This window comes from Muntiacus reevesi, chromosome 22 (assembly GCF_963930625.1).
Source record: "Muntiacus reevesi chromosome 22, mMunRee1.1, whole genome shotgun sequence".
NCBI classification, from domain to species: Eukaryota; Metazoa; Chordata; class Mammalia; order Artiodactyla; family Cervidae; genus Muntiacus; species Muntiacus reevesi.
In genome coordinates, this window is record NC_089270.1 from 30987513 (window position 1) to 31012012 (window position 24500).

Consider the following 24500-nt stretch of genomic DNA (forward strand, 5'->3'; position numbering starts at 1 on the left):
TAGTCAAAGTCCTAAAAGTCAAAGCTGTCAGCCAAAAATTATATATCAAACAAAATGCTCTTTCAAAAATGAGGGCAAAATATAGATAATCCTTTGCCTACATCTGCCCAAAAAGAGTTTATTGTGCATAATTCTGTATCAAAGTGACTGCAGACACAAGAGCCTCACACATGCTATTGTTTTACATTATTCTTCTTTCTTAAATAATATAATTGATATAATTCATTTGTGTGTACAAGGTCATCAACTTTTAGATGGGTGAAAGCAAGGACAAAATTGAAGCATTCTGCAACTTTACCATTTCACCTCTTTTCTACATCTGCTGACTATTTGTGTAATCTACTTATTTGAGGCATAGGTGTTATAATTTAACTTGCTGAGTGATTTCTTCTGGATATAAGCCTGAGCAATAGCAAAAGGATACAGTAAATCCTTAAATTCCTTGCATATGAGCACGACGTCTATGAAATGGCTCTCATTTCTGCTGCTGCTACAGGTGACTTGAATCTTTAGCTCTGGGAGTTGTGGAAAGGTGCTGGTGTGGCCAGTGGAATTTAGTCATTGGATGATTATAGAGACAATTCTGAATGGACTTGTTTCCAAGGATCATGAGGTGACTGTTCTAATATCTTCGGCTTTCACTCTCACTTACTCCAATAAACCATCTGCTATGAACTTTGAGATTTACCCTACATCTTTAACTAAAGATGATTTTGAGGATGCTGTCAAGCTTCTTATCAATAAATGGATGCTTCTGGTGAAAGATTTCTTTTGGATCGATCTATCAACAATGCAAAGTTTATTTGGGGAATTTTCTGATATTGGTATAAACATGTGTAAAGGAGTTGTTTCAGACAAGAAACTTATGACAAAACTGCAGGAATCGAGGTTTGATGTCATTCTTGCAGATGCTGTTGGACCCTGTGGAGAGTTGCTGGGTGAGATACTTAAAGCACCTCTAGTGTACAGTCTCTACTCTTCGCCTGGCTATTCAATTGAAAAGAATAGCGAAAGCCTTCTATTGCCACCATCAGTGAAGTACTAAGTAAGTCATGCTTCCCTGATAGCTCAGCAGTAAAGCATCTGCCTGCCAAAGCAGGAAACATGGGCTAGATCCCTGGGTCAGGATACTTCCCTGGAGAAGGAAATGGCAACCCACCCCATTATTCTTGCCTGTAAAATTTCATGGACAGAAGAGCCTGGCAGGCTACAGTCCATGGGGTTACAAAAGAGTAAGAAATGCTTAGCAACTAAACAACAAATAATACTTAGGTAATTTGTGTCTTTATTTGGTAGGATTAAGTCCTATCTTTCCTAGTGCCATGAAGGGTAGTTCATATATATATAAATCCACAAAAATTTGTCTCAAATAAGCGAAAGAGTGAAATAAAAACACAAAATGGCCCATCAATCTTTCAAATATTATGGAAACACCTAAGTTATAAGATAGGTTAGAACCCTGAAGCCCATTAGTAGTATCGGACAGCAGGAAGTCACATACAAAAAGTTGAAGCATTTAGGACTTTTGTAAGTGACTATAAATCAAACTCACAAATTTTCTTTTTTAGGAATTTAAAAATTTTAAGTCACTAGAAATCTCATAAAATATCTTGATAAATATAGACATGCACATTGAAAATTACACACATATTTGTAGAACAAGTATCTAGGCAGCATTTAGAAACTGTTTCATCTTGTGTAGCTCAGTTTCCAGATATGTTATATTATATTTTACTACATTATGCTTATATTTATCAGCATATGAATAAAGAACAGATATATTTAAACATCTTTGGCCACATTATCCCAAATTCCTTTTAAAAAATTACCTAAAATATATAGACACAGCAATATTCTCATTTGATCCAACATTTGTTTTCATTTTTATTTTCACTTTCAGAAAGGCCCACTACATTATCAAAAACAATGGGAAAAGCTGAAATGTGGCTCATTTGAAACTATTGAAATGGAAAAAAAAAAGAAAAAAGAAACTATTGGGATTTTTCATTTCCTTTCCATGGCTACCAAACTTTGAATTTGTTGGAAGCCTGAACTGCAAACCTGCCAGACCTCTGCCTAAGGTCACCTACTCCTCTTTATTAACTTTGCATTTTCAATAGGAATCATTCTGCATTCTTTATTTAGAAAGTTTGATTACAATGGGTCAGATGTGGGAAGCTGGATAAAATGACCTTCCAGTTAGAAACTGATATATTTCTATATCAACACAAGTATCTGAATTTCATTTGTTGCTGTTCAGTCACTCAGCTGTGCCTGACTTTTTGTGACCCCATTGACTGCAGGATGCCAGGCTTCCGGTTATCATTCAAAATAAACTGGAATATGTGGGACATTTTGAGAATATGTAAGTTAAGTTACAACTTTATTATTCAACACATAATGAAGCATCAGACATTCACTAAAAGATATCTATCACTATATGATATCATATTTTATATAAATAATATAATATTAAGTATATTTTTATAATTGGATTATAATTGCATTTATTGTTGGATAATTACATATATGACATATTCCAGGATAAGTCCCAACATAGACTAATGGTGTGGACACAGTTTTTGCTACCTGACACTCCACCTGGAAAGATAATTTAAAAAGTCATAAAAATTGTTCAAAAATGTTATAAAAGGGAAAGACCACAATGCTAAAATAATATCCAGCATGAATCATAGACAGTATCTCTGATTCACTGATAATTAAAGTGAAATCTGAAGGATGTTCAAGAATCAACAGAAGGGATACGGCAAGAGTAGAAGAATTAGAGTAGTAATGGTGGTTGCCAAGAAGTCCAAGTTTAGTCTAAACAGCAAGAGACAGTAATGAGGCGGATGATGCTGGTGAGAAGAGTTGGAAACAGCGATTTGAAACATCTAGTAGGGACAATGGGAAGAACGTTGAAAGGATTAAGAAAGAAAGAGTTGCAGGCAGATATTGTTTAAACAACAAACAAAAAGGTAACAAGCAAGATGTAGTCACTGAGTTAGATTATAAAGGGTGATGAGTGGCAGAAAAGACCACTTCACAGGTTGATGCTAGATACAAGCAATAATGAGTGAAAACTAGATACTGAGTTCATAGAGATATAACCACACTAGATCTTATAATAGTACAAGCCTTATATTTTTGTTGAGGGAAAAAATGTGTAAGTACATGTGAAACATCCAAAATGTCACTGGTACACACTCAGTGGTCCAGAAGAAATACTAACTACTATCATTATTTTGTTACTATAACATATTATCAATAACACAATGCTTGCCAGCCACCTAGATCTAACTAATAATTGAAGCTGAAATGATTTCCCTAATCATCTAAATTATAATATTCAGTAAACTGCTAGAGATTAGATGTCCCATGGAGTGTTCTAATGGCGAATTATAAAAGTTTACCTAAAAAATTGTTAGTGGAAATAATTTAATAAGATTTACTTCAAATAAAATTTAGCTTAACATACTTAATATAAATGTTTTTAATATTAGGAATTATTAAGATATTGACAATCAGATGAACAAGATGAAATGGTAAAATGTTTTCATAAGTTTTGAGGCTCTGTGACTTCCCTTGTAGCTCAGATGGTAAAGCGTCTGCCTGCAATGTGGGAGACCCAGTTTCTATCCCTGGGTCGGGAAGATCCTCTGGAGAAGAAAATGGCAACCCACTCCAGTACTCTTGCCTGGAAAAGCTCATGGACGGAGGAGCCCGGAAGGCTACAGTTCATGAGGTCGCAAAGAGTCGAACACTACTGAGCGACTTCACTTCACTTCACCAGTGCTTTAGCTAAAATGAACACCACAATATAAATGTACGTATTTGTAAAGAATATTTAATTAAACTAAATAAGGTATAATATTTAGTTGGAAAATAGCAGATATAATAAGATCAAAATTTTCTTGATGGTTAAAAAAAGAATATAAGCTGGAATTATAATTTTCAAGATTATGAACCTTCATTTTATATTCCAGTGTGTATATTAGTCTCTCAGCAGTGTCCAACTCTGCAACCCTTGGACTTTAGCCCCCCAGGCTCCTCTGTCCATGGAATTCTCCAGGCAAGAGTACTGGAGCCAGTTGCCATTTCCTTCTCCAGACTATCTTCCTGACCCAGAGGTCAAACCCAGGTCTCCTGCATTGCAGGCATATTCTTTATCATCTGAGCAAGGGCTAAAGCAATCTACATTTCATCGACAGTATAAAGCATTCATCTTCTCTACGGTCTCACAAAACTGTTTCTTTTTGGCTGTAGACTTTGTAACAGAGGTGCGGTTATATCTCACTGTTATTTTGAAATACATTTCCCTGATGATTAGTGATTCTGAGTATCTTCTCATATTAGTAGGCATCTGGAAGTCTTCTTTGGAAAATGTCTATTTTGTTCATCTGCCCATTCTTTAATTGAATTTTGTTGTATGAGTTCTGTATGTATTCTGTATATTAATCCTTCATTCAATATGTAGTTACAACATGCCTTTTCCATTCTGTAGGCTGCATTTTCATGTCGTTGATTATTTCTTTTACTGTGCAGAAGCCCAAGTTGGATGTAATCCCACTTGTGTGTTTTTTCTTTTGTTGTGGTTATGATGTCATATTAAAAAAATAATTTTTAAGACCAATACCTTACATTGTCTCTTAGGAGTGTTATGGTATATGGGCTTATGTTTAAGTCTTTGATTCATTTGGAGTTATTTTTATGAGGGATGTAAGGCAGGAGTCTCATTTCATTTCTTGTGTATACACCTATTCAATTTTCTCCAAAAAGAAAGAACAGACTATTCTTTCCCCATGGGGTTTTCTTTTCTCCCTTGTTGAATATAGGTTGGCTGTATATTCAGGGTTTTAATTTTAAGCCCTGTACGTGGTTCCATTGATCTGCACGTCTAGTTTGGGGCCAGTATGCTACTGCTTGAAATATTGCAGCTTTAGTATAATCTAAAATTGGGAGGTATGATTTTTTCGGTAGTGTGAACATTTTAACAATATTAAGTCTTCTGATTCATGAACTCAGGATGACATTCCATTTTTTGTGTTTTCTTCTATTTCTTACAATATCTCCTTGTAGTTATCACTGTACAGATCTTTCAGTTCATTGACTAAATTTATTTCTAGTTATTTCTTCTTTTGATGCTATTGTGAATGGGATAGTTTTATCAGATGTTTCATTATTTGTACATCAAAATCGAATTGATTTCTGTATGTTGATTTTACACTCTGCAACCTTACCAGATTTGTTTTTAGTTAAGGTTTTTGGTTGGGTCTGTGAGATTTCTGTGCAGAAAATCATGTATTCTGAAAAACAAAAAAAATTACCTCTTCCTCTCTATTTAGGATGCTTCTTGTACTTTGTCTCAGAGAGTTGCACTAGCTACAACTTTCAGTACTATGCTGAATCACTGTTTGAGTACGCATCCTTGTTTTGTTCCTAATCTTAGAGAAAAAGTTTTCAAATTCTTACTGCTGAGTATAATGTTAGCTTTGAGTTTGTTGTATACGTTCTTTACTATATTGAGGTATGTTTCTTCTGTACCCAATATGTTTGTTTTTTATCGTGAAAGAATGTTTCATTTTATCAAATGTGTTTTGTACATCCATTGAGATAATCAAGTTATTTATATTTCTTCTGTTCATGCAATGCAATTACAATTATTAATTTGAGTACATTGATCCATCCTTGCATTTGAGAGATAAATCTCACTTGCTCACTATATATAATGCTTTTAATGCATTCTTAAGTTTAGTTTTCTGATATTTGTGGAGAATTTTTGCATCTATGCTCAGTGTGGATATTGGCATATAGTTTTCTTTACTTGTAATGTCCATGTCTATTTGGTAAAAGGGTAATGTTGGCCTTATAAAATGAGTTTGGAAATATTCTTACCCTCCTTTTTAATTTTTAAAGATTTATTTTTAAGAACTGGCATTAATAAGGTTTCATCAAATGCATCTGTGAAGCCATCTGGTCCTGAGCTCTTGTGTGTTGACAGGTTTTTAATTAATAACAATCTCTTTACTTTTAGGATTCTTCAGATTTTCTGCGTCTTCTGATTCATTCTTGGTAGTTTGTGTTTTTAAGAGATCATCTATTCTTCTTGGGCATGTAATTTGTTAGAATATAATTATTCTTAGTAGTCTTGTAGGATCCTATGTATATTTGCAGAATCAGTTATAATGTCTACTCTTTCATTTCTAATTGTGTTTATTTGAGACATTTATTTTCTTGATAGTCTAGCTAAAGTTTTAAAGTTTGTTTATCTTTTTGAAAAGACAGAGGAAGACAAATACTGTACGATATCATTTGTATGTGGAATCTAAAAATGCTTAGCTTGTAATTAGGGAGTGTAATGTGGTTACCAAGAGCCAAGAACTAGGAGAACAGGAGAGACGTTCTTTAAGGACTCTAATTTACAATTCTTAGTAAATAAGTCCTAGAGATCTAAGGTACAGGATAGTGAATATAGCCAACAATATTTTATTATAATCATTATACTTACTAAGAGGCCAAATGTTAATTTATCCAGCCACAAAAAAGAAATTATTATTTAAAATGGCAATCCTATTACATATATAGATGTATCAATCATCATGTTATACATCTTAACTTACATGTTATATGTCATATATACTTCAACCTTGTCTAAAAGTATATGAATCTGAAACTAAGGATATCCCTGGATGGAGCATTTTAATAAATCTTATTTTCTTTTATATAAATTTTCATACTTTTGCATGTTTTCTTATCATGAGCTTATGCTATTTTCATAAAAATATCAGAGTATGAAATGAATCAGTCCATATCAGTGAGTAATTTATAGAGACAGGATGTATTATAATAATGCCAAGTGGATGTATCTTTCACAGCATAGATGAAGCAGCATTGGTTAACAAGTCAATGCGACAAAGAATTGAAGACAGGTAATTTTCAATGCTACTACTGGTCACTGGAGATAAAATATTACCTGGATATACCATGTGAGTTTTAAGAAAGTTCAGTGACCTTAGTATTAAGACTGATGGCACCAAGGTGAAAACACAGTTTTAAAAAATACTCTTCAAAATTGTCTTCAAGGTTAAAGCTTGAAAAACTGCCTTCTATTCTTTTCTATTCTTTTTCTTTTCCTTTTAAAATATTAAAAAAATATATTTTTGCAAAGTTTTACACAATAATGAGGATCTGAAAATATATATTTTATGATGGAAAAATTAAGTTGTTATTTTCCAGAGATTAAAAAAAAAAAGAATCTAAAACAGAAGAAAGACATAAGAAAAGATTAGTACCTGGATTTGATCCGACATCCAAGAGAGATTTCCTCCTCTACACTTTTAAACAGAGATCATTGAGCAATGTGCAGTTATGTTAGTATAGAAAGTAACATTTGTTTAATTAGAAAAGATAAAGAATCACAAGACAAAATAATGCAGAAACAATTACAGGCAAGTACAAATTCACATGGAGCTTTATATAGTTAGAACTAAACTACTCAAATGGTGATCATATCTCTGCTGCTGAAAGCCCTGGGGTACCTCTCCCACTGTGGGGTAGGTGCTTTCTGGGGAGACTTAGGTAAGTGATGATGAGGTTTTTCACCACAGTTGGACATAGCACATCCTACTGTGACATCAGTTATACAATATGAGTTCAAAACAGAGGGTGTCATATGTTAATAAACCCAGCAGTGTGATCACTCAAATAAGTAACTACACAAGTGTATCTGTGGTTTATAAACAGGACTCATAGGATTGTTTCATAGAATTTCCAAACAATAACACCAAACTCCTCAATGTCAGGGATTTGTAATTTAGGCAGTTGAATTATTTTTGTTGAAAGGAAAGTCACTGAGTCGTGCCCAACTCTGCAACTCCATGGACAATAGAGTCCATGGAATTCTCCAGGCCAGCATACTGGAGTAAGTAGCCTTTGCCTTCTTCAGGGGATCTTCCCAACCCAGGGATCAAACCCAGGTCTCCCACACTGCAGGCAGATTCTTTACTAGTTGAGCCACAAGGGAAGCCCAAGAATACTGGAGTGGGTAGGCTATGCCTTCTCCAGCGGATCTCCCCAGTCCAGGAATTGAACCAGGATCTCCCTCATTGCAGGCGGATTCTTTACCAAATGAGCTATCATGGAATTTAAGAAGACAGCTTGGGAAATTATGATAAATTTTGAGATAAAGTTTATAGTACTGAATGAATTTTAGACGTAAGTGATTCAAATCATAATTTTTCATAGTACTAATAGAGAAATGAAATATTAATGATTAGTCTAAAATAATTCTCAAAAAAGTATGTCTGGAATAAATAACTGATTTAATAGACCTACAATAATAAAGAATTTAGGGTGAGTTGTATCCTGCGGCATAACTTCCTTCTAAGAATCTATGTTAGCAATTAATAACATGATAGATGAAAAGCCTGAGTATAATAGTATTTAATAGCATCTCCTTGTCACCACTGTGTACTGGCCCTATCTCATTTCCTGCTTATATACAAACGTATTTACCTAATTAAATATAATAGAAGAAATAGACCTCATATAGCCCATTTCTTTCCCAAGGATTTCAGGAATGATTTATGTTAAAAACAGCCATCATGGAAAATAATATGGAGTTTCCTCAAAATTTTTAAAAATAATATTTTTTAGTGTTGACTATGTATTAGCACAACTGATCAAAGTCCAAGACATGAAGTTAGCATGTTCAAGGAATGTGAGTGGACAGGAAAACACTCTGTAAATTAACTATATAGTATGTGGTAACAATACTGTGCACCTTCTAATATAAAACCTGTCAATACATACAGCTCAGCAATTTCTCTTCTGGATACATATACAAAATAATTGAAATTAGGATCCCAATGAGATATTTGCACAGCATGGTGCTAGTGGTAAAGAATCCACATGACAATGCAGGAGATATGAGATGTAGTTCAGTTCCTCGGTTGGGAAGATCCCCTGAAGAAGGGAATGGCGACCCACTCCAGAATTCTTGCCTGGAGAATCCTATACACAGAGGAGCCTAGGAGGCTACAGTCTATAGGGCTGCACAGTCAGACACGACTGAAGCAACATAGCACTCATGCACATACATAAAAGCTCAAATCACAGGAGCCAGGAGGTTGAAGCAACCATCAACATATGAAGCAATAGACAAAATGTCATATAAACAAACAATGGAATATTATTCACCTTTAAAAGGAAATTCTGACACATGTCACAACATGAATGAACCTAACATTAAATGAAAAAAGGCAGTCAGAAAAAGACAAATATTGTACAATTCAACTTATAAGAAGTATCCAGACTAGTTATATTTGTAGAAATATAAAGCAGAATGAAACTTGCTAGAGGTTAAAAAAATGTAAAAGTGAGCTTCTTAATGATTATAGACTTCTAGTTTTGCCAGGTGGAAAAGATCTGGAGATTGGTGCTCAGTGTGAATATACTTAACACTACTATAATATACACATAGGAATGATTAAGAAGCAAATTTTATGTCATGTGTATTTTACCACAATATTCTGTTTAAAGCCACTACTCTAATAGCTCGAGACTATATCTGATTTTCACTGTTTGGTTTCTTGTAGCAATCCCTTCAATAATGTCTGCTATGCTACTGCTCTTTTCTGATAACACAAATTCTTTTTTTTTTCACAGAAAATGAAAGGGTTTGTGTAGAGCTCTGGAGAAAATGGTAGTGTGATGTTTTCATTGGGGTCAATGATCAGCAACATGTCAGAAGAAAGAGCCAATGTGATTGCATCAGACCTTGCCCAGATTCCACAAAAGGTACACAGAGTAACTTAGTAGTGGATAGCTATTTTAGACGTTTTCTGCCAGAAACATGAACTATTATTATAGCTCCAATTTATCTCTCATATCATTTTTAAATGCAGACTTCTCAAAAGCAAAATATTCATCCAGGAATTTTAACTTCAACTGCTATCTTTTTCTTTCTTCACAGTTTTCCATTTTGATAAATAAATGATACATTTTAATAATAATTACAGTTCCTGTAAACCTGACTGAAGTCAAGCTGGCAGTCCACAGAAATCCTCAGGTTTGCTATCCTGAGCCCCTTGATCAGGTTACTGATCAGGTGGATTAACTGATCAGAATTGATCAGATGGATGATCATGTGGATGAACTGATCAGGAAGTGATCAGGATACTTGATCACGTGGATGAAGAACCAGCTGGAATCAAGATTGCTGGGAGAAATATCAATAGCCTCAGATATGCAGATGACATCACCCTTACGGCAGAAAGCAAAGAAAAACTAAAGAGTCTCTTGATGAAAGTGAAAGAGGAGAGTGAAAAAGCTAGCTTGAAACTCAAAATTCAAAAATCAAACATTATGGCATCCCGTCCCATCACTGCATGGCAAATAGATGGGGAAACAATGGAAATAGTGGCTGACTTCATTTTGGGGGACTCCAAAATCACTGAGATGGTGACTGCAGCCATGAAATTAAAAGATGCTTTCTTCTTGGAGGAAAAGCTATGACCACCCTAGGCAGCATATTAAAAAGCAGAGACCTTACTTTGCCAACAAATGTCCATCTAGTCAAAGCTATGGTTTTTTCAGTAGTCATGTATGGATGTGAGAGTTGGACTATAAAGAAAGTTAAACTCTGAAAAATTGATGCTTTTGAACTGTGGTGTTGCAAAAGACTCTTGAGAGTCCCTTGGACTGCAAGGAGATCAAACCAGTCAATCCTAAAGGAGATCAGTCCTGAATATTCATTGAAGGGACAGATGCTGAAGCTGAAACTCCAATACTTTGGCCACCCGATGCGAAGAACTGACTTATTAGATAAGACTCTGATGCTGGGCAAGATTGAAGACAGGAGGAGAAGGGGACGACAGAGAATGAGATGGTTGGATGACATCACCGACTCTATGGACATGAGTTTGAGACAGCTCCAGGAGGCACTGATGGACAGGGAAGCCTGGCCTGCTATATTCTGTCGGGTTGCAAAGAGTAGGACGTCACTGAGCGACTTTGAACTGAACTATCTCTCATATAAATAAACCAAAATATACATGGCAGATGTTATAGCATTACAAGGGCTGACTTTCATCCATAATGATTTTAGATTAAAAATGTAACCCAAAATAATGATATTTAAGAGATACAGTCTGAATGTTGGTATTAAAATGGTATTGTACCAGATTCTGCTTTGTCACTTATTCCTTTTCCTTGAAGGATTTCTAAGACACAGTACACAGTACACATACTGTTCTCAGAAGTTAAATTTTAATAGTAAATATAGTCATGCAATAATGTTAAGCTATACTGAAAAATGTCTGTGTGCTTCCTTGCAGTGTGCATTTATCATGTAATCCTGGTCCTTTTTACATCCTCTAAATTTTGGAACAGATCTTTTCAGGGAGCTATTAAGAGAAAGTACGGCTAAGACTCCCCAAGCTGCCTTCAGAAACCCATTCAGTCAGAGTTATATAGAGAAGAGAAACATTGGCCTCCCTTGCTGACTGGACCCTGCCAAAACCTGAAGTAGGAAGATCAAAGAGAAAGTGTGAAGATAGGGCTCTGTTCGTAAGATGAACACTGTGCATTGTAAGGGGGATTCCCAGGTGGCTCTAGTGGTAAAGAACCTTCCTGCCAATGCAGAAGACACAAGAAACATGGGCTCAATCCCTGGGTCATGAAGCTCCTCTGGAGGAGGGCATGGCAACCTACTCCAGTATTCTTGCCTGGAGAATCCCATGGACAGAGGAGACTTGTGGGCTACGTTCCATGGGGTTTCAAAGAGTTGGACATGACTGAAGCAAGTGAACAAGCAAGCACATGCACATTGTAAAGTCTGGTCCTTAATGAGCTCTGTTTCTAACTGATCATATTACCCCTCTGTTGGTCTTTTAATAGACCGGAACCTGGTGGTTCTGAGAGTAAGAGAGAGAAAGTGGCTGATATCCCCTGGTTTATGCAGAAAGCCAATAGAGTCTGTTCTGAGGGCTCACGCTGCTGCACGTAGGCACCAGGCGCCCTCTCGAGTGGGTGAAGGCATAGGCACCTTCTCGAGAGGGTCTTAGAAGCCCGGGCAAGAAAGTGAGCTCAGCGGGCCTCCGCGCTCCAAGGAATTAGCCAGAAATAGAGAGAGAGAGAGACAGAAAGAAGGAAAAGAATAAAGAAAGAAAGAAAGAAAAGAAAGAAGGAAATAAAGAAAGGAAGGAAGGAAGGAAAGAAAGAAAGAGAAAGAAGGAAAGAAAGAAAGAAGGAAAGATAGAAAGAAAGACACAGGGACCAAAGCTCTAATAAAGCAAAGGTGTTTTAACCAACATGGCGTGGGCATGTATACTGTCTTACAAGGTGGTTATTCTCAGCAAAGACAAAGATTAAAATTCCAGACTTACAAAACATAAGATGATCCCTATCAAAGAGAGAGTTGCAAACAATCACCTTTTACCATTTGGCTCATAAAAAGGAAGAGGGTACTTATCACTGTAATGAGAAATACCTGGATTCCTCAGCCCCGGGAAAGGTGTGTCTCTCCTCTTAATTCCTGAATATTCAGTAATCAATAAGGGCCAGAGGTTTCCTGACAGATCCAAAACAGCACACAGGAAGCCTCTTGTTAAATGCTTTCTGACACCCCTCCAGATTGAGAAGGGAAAAGGGACCATAAGAAAGAGCCAAGCATATGGAAGACTAGCATGGAAAAGATTCAGTTGTCTCCTTCTTCGTAAAATATAGCAGTAACCTACTTTCTAATATATAAAGTACCTCTGGGGTCTTCAGATATTTGTGAACAACTTTTTAGTTTGCTATTTGATAGAGCTCTCCTAATAACCTATACCATTTTTTGCTGAGAATCTGGTTACTTTACTTTCATTCACACAGAAAATAGAAGTTAAACACTAGTGAATTATAATCCAGTTTACGAGAATTGCTTGGAATTCCAAAATTGTTCCTTATTTTGGTACTGGACCTAGAGGCTACATTAATCAATTCTGTCAATGCTTTGCACTTCATTGTTAAAGTATTCAGGGTTAGCTGAATAAATTTTAGTGTCACAATTTTTGATCATTTTCAACAACTTTATTGTCACATACAAATTTCAAACTGGCTCTTATTTTCTAAACACAAAACATCCAAGCCTAGTAATACTGCTGATACTTTGGATTCATGTCAAAAAGTTCCAGTTGTCATTGTTTTTGCAAGTGCTTAACAATTTATAATCTAAATGAAGTTATACTTCCTGAAAGTGAAAGTGAGGTTGCTCAGTCGTGTCTGACTCTTTGCAACCCCATGGACTGTAGCCTTATACTTCCTAGGAAACACCAATTAGCTTTTTATTAATAAATTATACATAAGCAAAAATGTTTATTTCTAAATGACTGATGCACGACATGAGTAAGTTATCTGAGTGAATTTCTTCTTTGTAATCAAAATATAAAATTCTAATAAAATAAGTTGCTATACTAGCAAGTTGATATAAGTAAACTCTCTTTCACAGCAAAAAGAAATGAATGAGTGAATGTTTGAAAGTTAGAGCTAGTATACTGCTGCTGCTGCTAAGTTCCTTCAGTCGTGTCTGACTCTGTGCGACCCCATAGATAGCAGCCTACCAGGCTCCTCTGTCTCTGGGATCTTCCAGGCAAGAATACTGGAGTGGGTTGCCACTTCCTTCTCCAATGCATGCTTGCATGCAAAGTCACTTCAGTCGTGTCTGACTCTGTGCAACCCCATGGACAGCAGCCCACTAGGTTCCTCTGTCCACAGGATTCTCCAGGCAAGAATATTGGAGTGGGTTGCCATGTTCTTCTCCAGGAGCTAGTATAAAAGGAAGGCAAATAAATGTGTCGCCTATTTGTAATATGTCAATATCTTTTTGTACTAGAAACAAGAACACCTAGCAATTATTCAATTTATTGAATTAGGACTAAAAAATATCTCATTTGTCTATGCCATCATGTGTACATCAAATGTAGGTATTCCTACTTATGTCAGTATATTGTGTATGGGTACAAAGTCACTTCTGTCATGTGCAACTCTTTGTGACTCTACGGACCATAGCCCATCTGGCTCCTCTGTCCATGTAATTCTCCAGGCAAGAATAATGCAGTGGGTTGCCATGCCCTACTCATGGGATTTTCCCAACCCAGGGATCAAATCCACATCTCTTACCTCTCCTGCATTGGCATGTGGGTTCTCTAATACTAGAAAGAACCATCTGGGAAGCCGGTCTGTTTATTAATAGCTATCATTACTTAATATGTCCTCATTTCCATACATGTCATATGGAAGACGCATAATTAGATGTATTCTGATCAGTTCAGAATTTTAATACTCTAACTTTGAATTCAAGTCATAGAATATGAAATTTCCCTTACCATTAACAGGTTCTATGTGTTATGCACAATGTCCGAATCCCCGAGCGGGAAGAGAGAAGGCTTCCAAGACAATGCAACTCGGAAAAAAAAGGGAAGTTTATTACTGACTTGAGCCAGGGCCTTCTGCCTCACCCATCACAGTGGTGCAGGGTCAGAAAAGCGCTGAGCCCAAGCTGTTATGCAAATTTATAAGATATGCATAAGCAATTAGTAGCTGGCTTAAGCGGATTGGTTACATGTTTGCAAAGCAATTCTATTGGTACAGACTTTCGCGGGCTTTCTCAAACCTGGGCGTTCGCGGGCTTTTCAGCTCTCCCTTTGTTTCTTACTGGGCGCATATTGATTGGCTGGCTCCAGGTTACCTGATGGGGGTAGGGAATCTTACCATTTCGGGGAAAGCTAAAACTTAGGTCCAGGCTGCCTGTCATGGTATTAACCCTGGCAGCTTCACACTATGGAGATACGATGGCAAGAAACCAGAAACCTTAGGACCCTAATACTCAACTGTTTAACTGGATCCCCCAGAATGAACTTCTGGGTAAGACGTGTCAGAACTAATATTAAAAACATGAGTTAACAGCTGAGCAGAGTGATAGTATTTCAGTAGGTAGCAAATTTATAGAGAATTATCAAAACATTCAAAAAGAAAACTTTACTATTTTATTTTTACTTCCAATGACAGGGGGAAAAAGGAGAATATATAACATTGGTATTTTATTATATGTGGTCATATCCCATATGGCTATAATCTTTATTTTAGCTATAATTACTTCTCACTGTGAACTTTTCAATAACTTCCTGGGTTGTTGTTCTGTCTCTGAATTCTTTCCCCACTTCATGATAAAAGGTTGCTTTCCCTTCTTCTGGTCTCAGTGCCACTACCATTACCCTTCTTTTCCCCTGACACCATTCCTGTCAGACTAAATGACTTCACTATACCTTTAAGAGAATAATTTCTGGCATGCCCTCCTCTTATTTTGCACATGTGATTTATTTTACCCAGAATGCTCTTTCAAGTTGTTCCCCTGCCAATCCTGGATTCATTTGTGATGTTCAAGTGACTCAGCACTTCTTTCCAAGTTCTTTATTTACCCCTTCAGTTGACATAGCGGTTTCTTCTCTGAGTTCTGAAAGCAATTTAAAAGAACTTTCATATATATAATTGTTATCTAAAAAGAATATTGCTTCTTTCTGTCAACTGAAAAATATAGTCACAGCCTGAAACTAGAGAGCTATTTTATTTGGTTGGAATGTTTAGGACTCCAATCCCAGCAGACAGCTTCTCAGTAGCTCTGAGAAAACTGCTCCAAGGAGACAGAGGGGAAGTCAGGCAATACACAAGCTTGAAACAAAGAGAGCAGGCAGTCTGAACATCAAAGATCAGGTATGGAGTTAAGGAGTTTAGCCTTCTATGTGTGAGAAGGTGCAAGTCTTTGGGCTTACTGAATTCATTCCTTTCATATGCACCTCAGCTATCTGGGGTCAGTCCTGTTTCCTTGTTCACCTTGCTTCTTGCATTCTCCCAACTCCTCAGCAATCACTGTAGAGGGTGGCAGCATCCACTGCATCTCAGCTTGGGGAACTCTCATTCACACTGGAGGCCAGAAATTGCTGATGGCTATGACATTTCTTGTTTATTAATATGGCAGGAGGTATTTTCATTTCACATTTCAGTGCCTTAAAAAAGTAGATTTCTCATTTTATTGTAAAAGTTATCATTAATAAGTTTACTGAAATTCATTCATTCCTAGGTCATCCAAAAACCAAAGCCTTTGTAACTCATGGTGGAAGCAATGGCATTTATGAAGCCATCTACCACAGGATCCCTATAGTGGGCCTTCCTTTGTTTGCAGATCAACCTCATAACAACATTCATATGAAGGCCAAGGAAGCTGCTGTCAGATTGGACTTGGAAACAATGTCAACAAGAGATTTGCTCAATGCATTGAAGGAAATCATTAACAATCCTTTATAAGTATTTTGTTTGTTTGTTTGTTTTTGTTTTTTTAGCTAGATGTTCTTTCTAGAGAAGTTCTCATCTGAAAGCCAGGGAGACAGCAATAAGTCTTCACAGAAGCAAAACAAGGAGTAAGTTTTGCTCAATGCTTTGAAAACAGTCACCAATAGTCTATTGTGAGTGTCACACTGATATTTTTTCATGGTTTTATGGGAAAGGTTTGTCAGTGGTTTAAAGATAGTGGAGAAATTTTGAAAGGACTAATCATTAAAAGGGGACGACAGAGGATGAGATAATTGGATGGCATCACCGACTCAATGGTCACGACTTTGAGCAAACTCTAGGGGATGATAAAGGACAGGAAAGCCCCCTGCAGCCCATGGGGTCACAAAGAGTCGGACATAACTGACAGACTGAACAATAGCAGCAACAAAATCTTTAAAACGAAAGAATCACTGAAATGGTAATAGAATTATTAGGCATTGAGAACAAAGTTATAAGAGGGAACAATGGATGCTATGAACATTCGTCTGCCCACTTTACTTTCTTTCAGCATGTGAACTCCTCAGATATTTTAAACTCTTCAAGGATGGTTTGTTTTCAGGAAACCACCTTGACATAATCAATCTCAAATTCCATTACATTTAATATTTTCCAAGGTTTCTAATATCTTGAAATATTAGAAAATATTATGCTAATATTTTGATTCCATCACTGATAAGTGGTAAACAGCTAGAACTTTCCAATTACCCAATTTCAACTATGTAGATACTATGTATAAATGTAGGTATATTCGTGGGTTTTTTGATTGTGATAGTTTTGTCTTCTTTGGAAGAATTATAAAATCTAAATGTACCTGACTTGGAAGGGAAATACTGTACATCCCTTTTATAAAAGTTTTTTACACAATTTTTAGGTAATTTTCCACTCAAAACCAAATATTGGTTATATTCCTAATGTTGTACAATATAACTTTGTGCTTATATTATTCCCAGTAGTTTTTGCCTCTTACACATATATTTCTATTCCCCCAAATCCAGTAACCAATAGATTGTTCTCTATCTGCAAGTCTTTAATACTTTGAACCCATTACTTTGAACCATTTACATAAATGGCAAACAAATAGAACTTTCAAACTTAATTACAACTATGCAGATACTGCTTATAAATATAGGTATATTCTGATTTCTTTTGGTTGTGTTTATTCTTGTCTTATTTGGAAGGGATATGTTGTGCTATTACTATCTAAAAGCCAAATTTTCTAAAAGCAAAAATATTAGGTCCCATTTGTTTATTTTTACTTTTATTTCCAATATTCTGGGAGGTGGGTCATAGAGGATCCTGCTGTGATTTATGTCAGAGAGTGTTTTGCCTATGTTCTCCTCTAGGAGTTTTATAGTTTCTGGTCTTACATTTAGATCTTTAATCCATTTTGAGTTTATTTTTGTGTATGGTATTAGAAAGTGTTCTGGTTTCATTCTTTTACAAGTGGTTGACCAGTTTTCCCAGTACCACTTGTTAAAGAGGTTGCCTTTTTCCAGTGTATATTCTTGCCTCCGTTGTCAAAGATAAGGTGTCCATAGGTTCGTGGATTTATCTCTGGGCTTTCTATTCTGTTCCATTGATCTATATTTCTGTCTTTGTGCCAGTACCATACTGTCTTGATGACTGTGGCTTTGTAGTAGAGTCTGAAGTCAGGCAGGTTGATTCCTCCAATTCCATTCTTCTTTCTCAAGATTGCTTGGGCTATTCGAGGTTTTTTTGTATTTCCATACAAATTGTGAAATTATTTGTTCTAGTTCTGTGAAAAATACCGTTGGTAGCTTGATAGCGATTGCATTGAATCTATAGGTTGCTTTGGGTAGTATAGTCATTTTCACAATATTGATTCTTCCAATCCACAAACATGGTATATTTCTCCATCTGTTTGTGTCCCCTTTGATTTCTTTCATCAGTATTTTATAGTTTTCTATGTATAGATCTTTTGTTTCTTTAGGTAGATATACTGCTAGGTATTTTATTCTTTTTATTGCAGTGGTGAATGGCATTGTTTCCTTAATTTCTCCTTCTGTTTTCTCATTGCTAGTGTATAGGAATGCAAGGGATTTCTGTGTGTTAGTTTTATATCCTGCAACTTTACTATATTCATTGATTAGCTCTAGTAATTTTCTCGTAGAGTCTTTAGGGTTTTCTATGCAGAGGATCATGCCATCTACAAACAGCAAGAGTTTCACTTCTTCTTTTCCTATCTGGATTCCTTTTACTTCTTTTTCTTCTCTGATTGCTGTGGCCAAAACTTCCAAAACTATGTTGAATAGCAGTGGTGAGAGTGGGTACCCTTGTCTTGTTCCTGATTTTAGGGGAAATGATTTCAATTTTTCACCATTGAGGGTAAGCTTTTGCACAACAAAGGAAACTATAAGCAAGGTGAAAAGACAACACTCAGATTGAGAGAAAATAATAGCAAATGAAGCAACAGACAAAGGGTTAATCTCAAAAATATAAAAGTAACTCTTGCAGCTCAATTTCAGAAAAATAAATGACCCAATCAAAAAAATGGGCCAAAGAACTAAACAGGTATTTATTCAAAGAAGACATACAGATGGCTAACAAACACATGAAAAGATGCTCAACATCACTCATTATCAGAGAAATGCAAATCAAAACCACAATGAGGTACCATTACACGCCAGTCAGGATGGCTGCTATCCAAAAGTCTACAAGCACTAAATGCTGGAGAGGGTGTGGAGAAAAGGGAACCCTCTTACACTGTTGGTGGGAATGCAAACTAGTACAGCTGCTATGGAGAACAGTGTGGAGATTCCTTTAAAAAATGGAAATAGAACTGCCATATGACCCAGCAATCCCACTTCTGGGCATACACACTGAGGAAACCATATCTGAAAGACACACGTGCACCCCAGTGTTCATCGCAGCACTGTTTATAATAGCCAGGACATGGAAGCAGCCTAGATGCCCATCAGCAGACGAATGGATAAGGAAGCTGTGGTAAATATACACCATGGAATATAACTCAGTCATTAAAAAGAATTCAGTTGAATCAGTTCTAATGAGATGGATGAAACTGGAGCCCATTATACAGAGTGAAGTAAGCCAGAAAGATAAAGACCAATACAGTATACTAATGCATATATATATGGAATTTAGAAATATGGTAATGATAACCCTATACGCAAAACAGAAAAAGAGACACAGATGCACAGAACAGACTTTTGGACTCTGTGGGAGAAGGCGAGGGTGGGATGTTTTGAGAGAACAGCATCAAAACATGTATATTATCAAGGGTGAAACAGATCACCAGCCCAGGTTGGATGCATGAGACAAGTGCTCGGGGCTGGTGCACTCGGAAGACCCAGAAGGATCGGGTGGAGAGGGAAGTGGGAGGGGGGATCAGGATGGGGAATACATGTAGATCCATGGCTGATTCATGTCAGTGTATGGCAGAAACCACTACAATATTGTAAAGTAATTAACCTCCAACTAATAAAAATAAATGGAAAAAAAAGCAAAAATATTTGATTTCCAAATCACTTCAGGATATACATGAATTTCAGTAACACAATTATATTAATATCACAAATATGATATATATATATATATATACTTCCCCCTATTGTTTCATAATGACTTTGAAGTGAAACATTTAGAGAATGTGTCAGTAAGAGTAGCACAGTGTCCATTTGTGTTTTATAAGTTGTGCTATTTAATCTTAGTGCAGCTATTTACCTAAACAATCAGTATAAAAGCAAATTTTCTTTTTCTTAAGAAATAGGTCTTTCATTTGCTGATTTTCTATGTGTATATCTTTCTAGTATATTTATATGTTTTTTAATTTTAATAATGCAAAGTTCGTGTCAGAAAATTAAGATGATTTATTAGCCGCTATACACTGAAGGCTATGATATAAGCATATTTTATTTAGTAACATAGTGTTGTGCATGCATGCTAGGTCGTTTCAGTCGTGTCTGACTCTTTGCGACCCCATGGAGTGTAGCCCACCTGGTTCTTCTGTCCATGGGGATTCTCCAGGCAGTAATACTGGACTTTACACATATTAAGTAACTTTTTTAAATTGTATTCTATTCCTATAGTATTACAAAAGTGTTTCCAGATTACCACAGTCCTCTCAAAAACCCAGTGCTCCCCCCATGTTTTTGACAGAAAAGAGAAAGAAGTTACCCCCATTGTCATTGCTGCAATGCCATGTTATAGTACTCTGTGATTTAGAGTTCATGAACCATATTTCTTTATTCTTCCTACTTTTTTGTCTATTAGTCCATCATCCCTGTGTCCAGAAGATCCCCTGGAGAAGAAAATGGCTATCCACTCTAGTATCCCTACCTGGAGAATTCCAAGGACAGAGAAGCATGGCCAGCTACAGTCCATCGGGTCTCAAACAGTCAGACCTGACTCAGCAACTAACACACACACATACACACACACACACACACACACACACACACACACACACACACACACACACACACAGTCCATCATCACTTCAACAGTAGAAACAAATGTAACTGCAATGCTTGAAAGTGAAATTCTGAGTCTTTTCCCAGATTCTTTTAGAACAAGAACCAAAGCAACAACAATACGAGCAAATATTTCCTGAGAGAATACTACCTGCTAGGTGGCTCAGACGGTAAAGCGTCTGCCTAGAATGCGGGAGACCCGGGTTCAATCTCTGGGTCAGGAAGATCTCTTGGAGAAGGAAATGGCAACCCACTCCAGTATTCTTGCTTGGAAAATCCCATGGACAGAGGAACCTGGCAGGGTACAGTCCATGGGGTCACTAAGAGTCGGACACGACTGACCGACTTCACTTCACTTCAGGAATGTCTCTAAGAATCAATACATTATTATCAAAATGATCAGATAAGGTACCATTCCTATCCATTTTATATAGCAATTGGGCCCTCCAATTATAAAATGAGTAGTTTGAAAATAAAAAGGTTTTAAAATTTTAATTATTATATTTTAAAAAAAGAAAGAAAGAAAGAAAGAGAGGAACAAAAAGAATAAAAAAAGCAGCCAGCAAGTGTTAGAGTCAGTCAGGAATCAAACCGAGTCAATCCACTTCCACACTATCAGCCACTGCTTCACTAGTGTAAGATCAGTTCTTTCTGGACTTGTCTCTCAACCTCATCATAGACTTATCTGCTACCTCTGGATTATGACTGCATTTTAAAACGTATCTACCAGGTTTTTTAACAATTCTTTACTAGGGAATTCAAACTTTGAACAAATATATTATGAATTCCTTTCCTTTCTTTCCCTTTTGGGACTTAACTCATTCTATTTTTTAGACTACACAATCTCATCCTCTCCCATTTTCTTTCTAGTCTTTGGAACTTGAAATTCTATGCCTTTAAGATATCCTAACCCACAAGTTAATGTCTCAATATTCACCTTGGAGTAAAATTATCTATTTCTTCCACTCTGTGTTGTTCTCTCTGTTACCAGCTGAAAGAAAATTTCACATATTTGATCTGTTAGAGTTCATTCTATAAATAGATGCCTGTTTGATTTTCTTTCAGCTACAAAGAGAATGGCATGAGGTTATCAGCCATTCAACATGATCAGCCTATGAAACCCTTGGACAGAGCAGTCTTCTAGATCTAGTTTGTCGTGTGGCACAAAGGAACCAATCACCTGCGACCAGCTATCCACGACCTCAACTGGTTCCAGTAAAACTCTCTGGATGTGATTGGGTTCCTGCTGACCTGTGTGGCAACTGCTGCAATTGTCATCAGAAAGTGTTGTCTGTTTTGTTGCCAGAATTTTGCTGGCACAGGAAAGAAGGGGAAAAAAGACTCGCTGTTTCTGAGATATCAAGCTTGTTTGCTACATAAATAGAACTCCTCATGCTTATTTCAGTAGGAGGAATTATGATAACGTTCTGCTTCTTTTGTGACAAAATATAAATTTCACTTTCAAGGGATTGTCTACCTGACTTAGAATTTATGTTTCACAGGGGAAAAATACTGATTAAAAATTAAATAAAAATAAAACTATATGCATATATAGTGAAATTTATTATTTTAATTCAAAAGTTATACTAAAGAGAAATTATTGAATGTAATTGTTTTTCATATGTTGAGTGTAGAAACAAGAACAATAACCAATCTACTTAACTGTATCATTTCATAGATATTCAGAATTTTAAACTTCATTTTGATATAGAATTTTATAGTTCTTCCTTGCTATAGAAATTTTGCAATAATTGGAATCCTGAAAAAAATTTTCAACCCTTAATTTTATCTGAGACTATTAATAGTTCTTTGTTTTCACTGTACATCCTGCTTCAACAGCACTTCTTACCTAAAGCCATGGCAAGACATTCATCTTCATCCAGTTAAACTATTTCCCAGAAGAGTGTTTGTGGGATTAGAAACACAGCAAAGATCACATAATCATTTCAATAGGCACATAATAGTATTTGATATAATCCAACATCCATTCATAAAAAAACTCTCATCAAACTGAATGTAGAAGGAATATATCTCAACATAATACAAGTCATTTATTATAAAAACACAGTCAATATAATACTCAAAATTGAAAACTTGAAAGCCTTCCTGCTAAATTCAGGATCAAGGAAAAGATGCCCACTCTCACTGCCCATTTAATACAGTATAAGAATTCATACCCACAGCAATCAGAAAAGAAAAAAATAGAATAAAATTATCCAAATTGGAAGGGAAGAGGTAAAACTGCCACCACTTGCAGATGGCATGATACTTTATGTAGAAAACCCCGATTATCTTCAAAAACATTATTAACATAAATTAATTTAGCAAAGTCAAAGGACACAAGATTAATACACAGAAATCTGTTGTATTTCTAAACACTAATACTGAAATATCAGAATACTAAATGCCAAAGAAAATGTGAAGAAAAGAGAACCCTCATACAGTGTTGCTGGGAATGTAAATTGGTGCAACTGCTGTGAAAAACATTATGCAGATTACTTAAAAACCAAAAGTAAAACTACCACATGATCCAGCAATCCCACTTTAGGTATATAGCTGAAAAAATGAAAAACTCTACTTTCAAAAGATACGTGCACCCCAATGTTCATAGCAGCACCATTTTTAACAACTAAAACATGGATGGGACTTCCCTATAGCCCAGATGGTAAAGAATCTGCCTGCAATACAGGAGACCCAGGTTCAATCCCTGGATCAGGAAGATCCCCTGGAGAAGAAAATGGCAACCCACTCTAGTATTCTTGCTTGGAGAATTCCATGGACAGACGAGACTGACAGGCTATAGTCCTTGGGGTTTCAAAGAGTCAAACATGACTAAGCAACTAAAACATAAAACATGGAAGCCACCTAAGTGCCCAATAACAGACAATTATCTTAAGAAGATGTGGGATATATGTATTACGGATTATTACTCACCCTTGGAAAGAATAAAATATTGCCATCTGTAATAACTTGATTGGAACTAGAGACCACTATTCTTAGTGACATATGTCACAAAGAGAAAAATACTATGTCACTTAATATAGAAACTAAAAAAAAATAATACGAATGAATCTACATACAACAGATTGACAGACATAGACAATAAATGTATGCTTACCAAACAGCAGGGGGAACAGCAACCAATTAAGGGTATGGAATAAGAGATGCAAACTACCATACACAAAATAAGCAACAAGAATCTATTGGACAGCACAGGGAATTATTACCCAGTATATTATAATAAGTATGTGATGTATGTGAAGTTGCTCAGTCATGTCCGACTCTTTGCAACCCCATGGACTGTAGCCCACCAGGCTCCTCCGTCCATGGGATTTTCCAGGCAAGAAAACTGGAGTCGGTTGCCATAATGGAATGTAATTTTACAAAAATACTAATTAATTATACCATACCCCTGAAATAACACACAACTGTAAATCAACTACACATCAATGTAGATAGATAGATATAGACAGCAAATTTTGCACCTTGACTTCCCACTTCTTTTTCTTTTAATTTGTAGCTGTGCTGGGTCTTCTTGCTACACAGGCTTTCTTCTAGTCGCAGAGAGTGAGGGCTACTCTCTAGTTGTGGTCCACAGGCTCATCACTGAGGTGGTTTTTCTTGTTGCGGAGCACTGGCCCTAGAATGCATGGGCTTTAGTAGTTGAAATGCGTGGAATCA

The 24500-nt window shown here is 36.3% G+C and overlaps 1 pseudogene; it reads left to right on the forward strand.

The window, feature by feature from the left end:
* The first annotated feature begins 448 nt into the window (after positions 1-448).
* LOC136152746 (UDP-glucuronosyltransferase 2B4-like) lies at positions 449-16341 on the forward strand (annotated as a pseudogene).
* The last annotated feature ends 8159 nt before the right edge of the window (positions 16342-24500 follow it).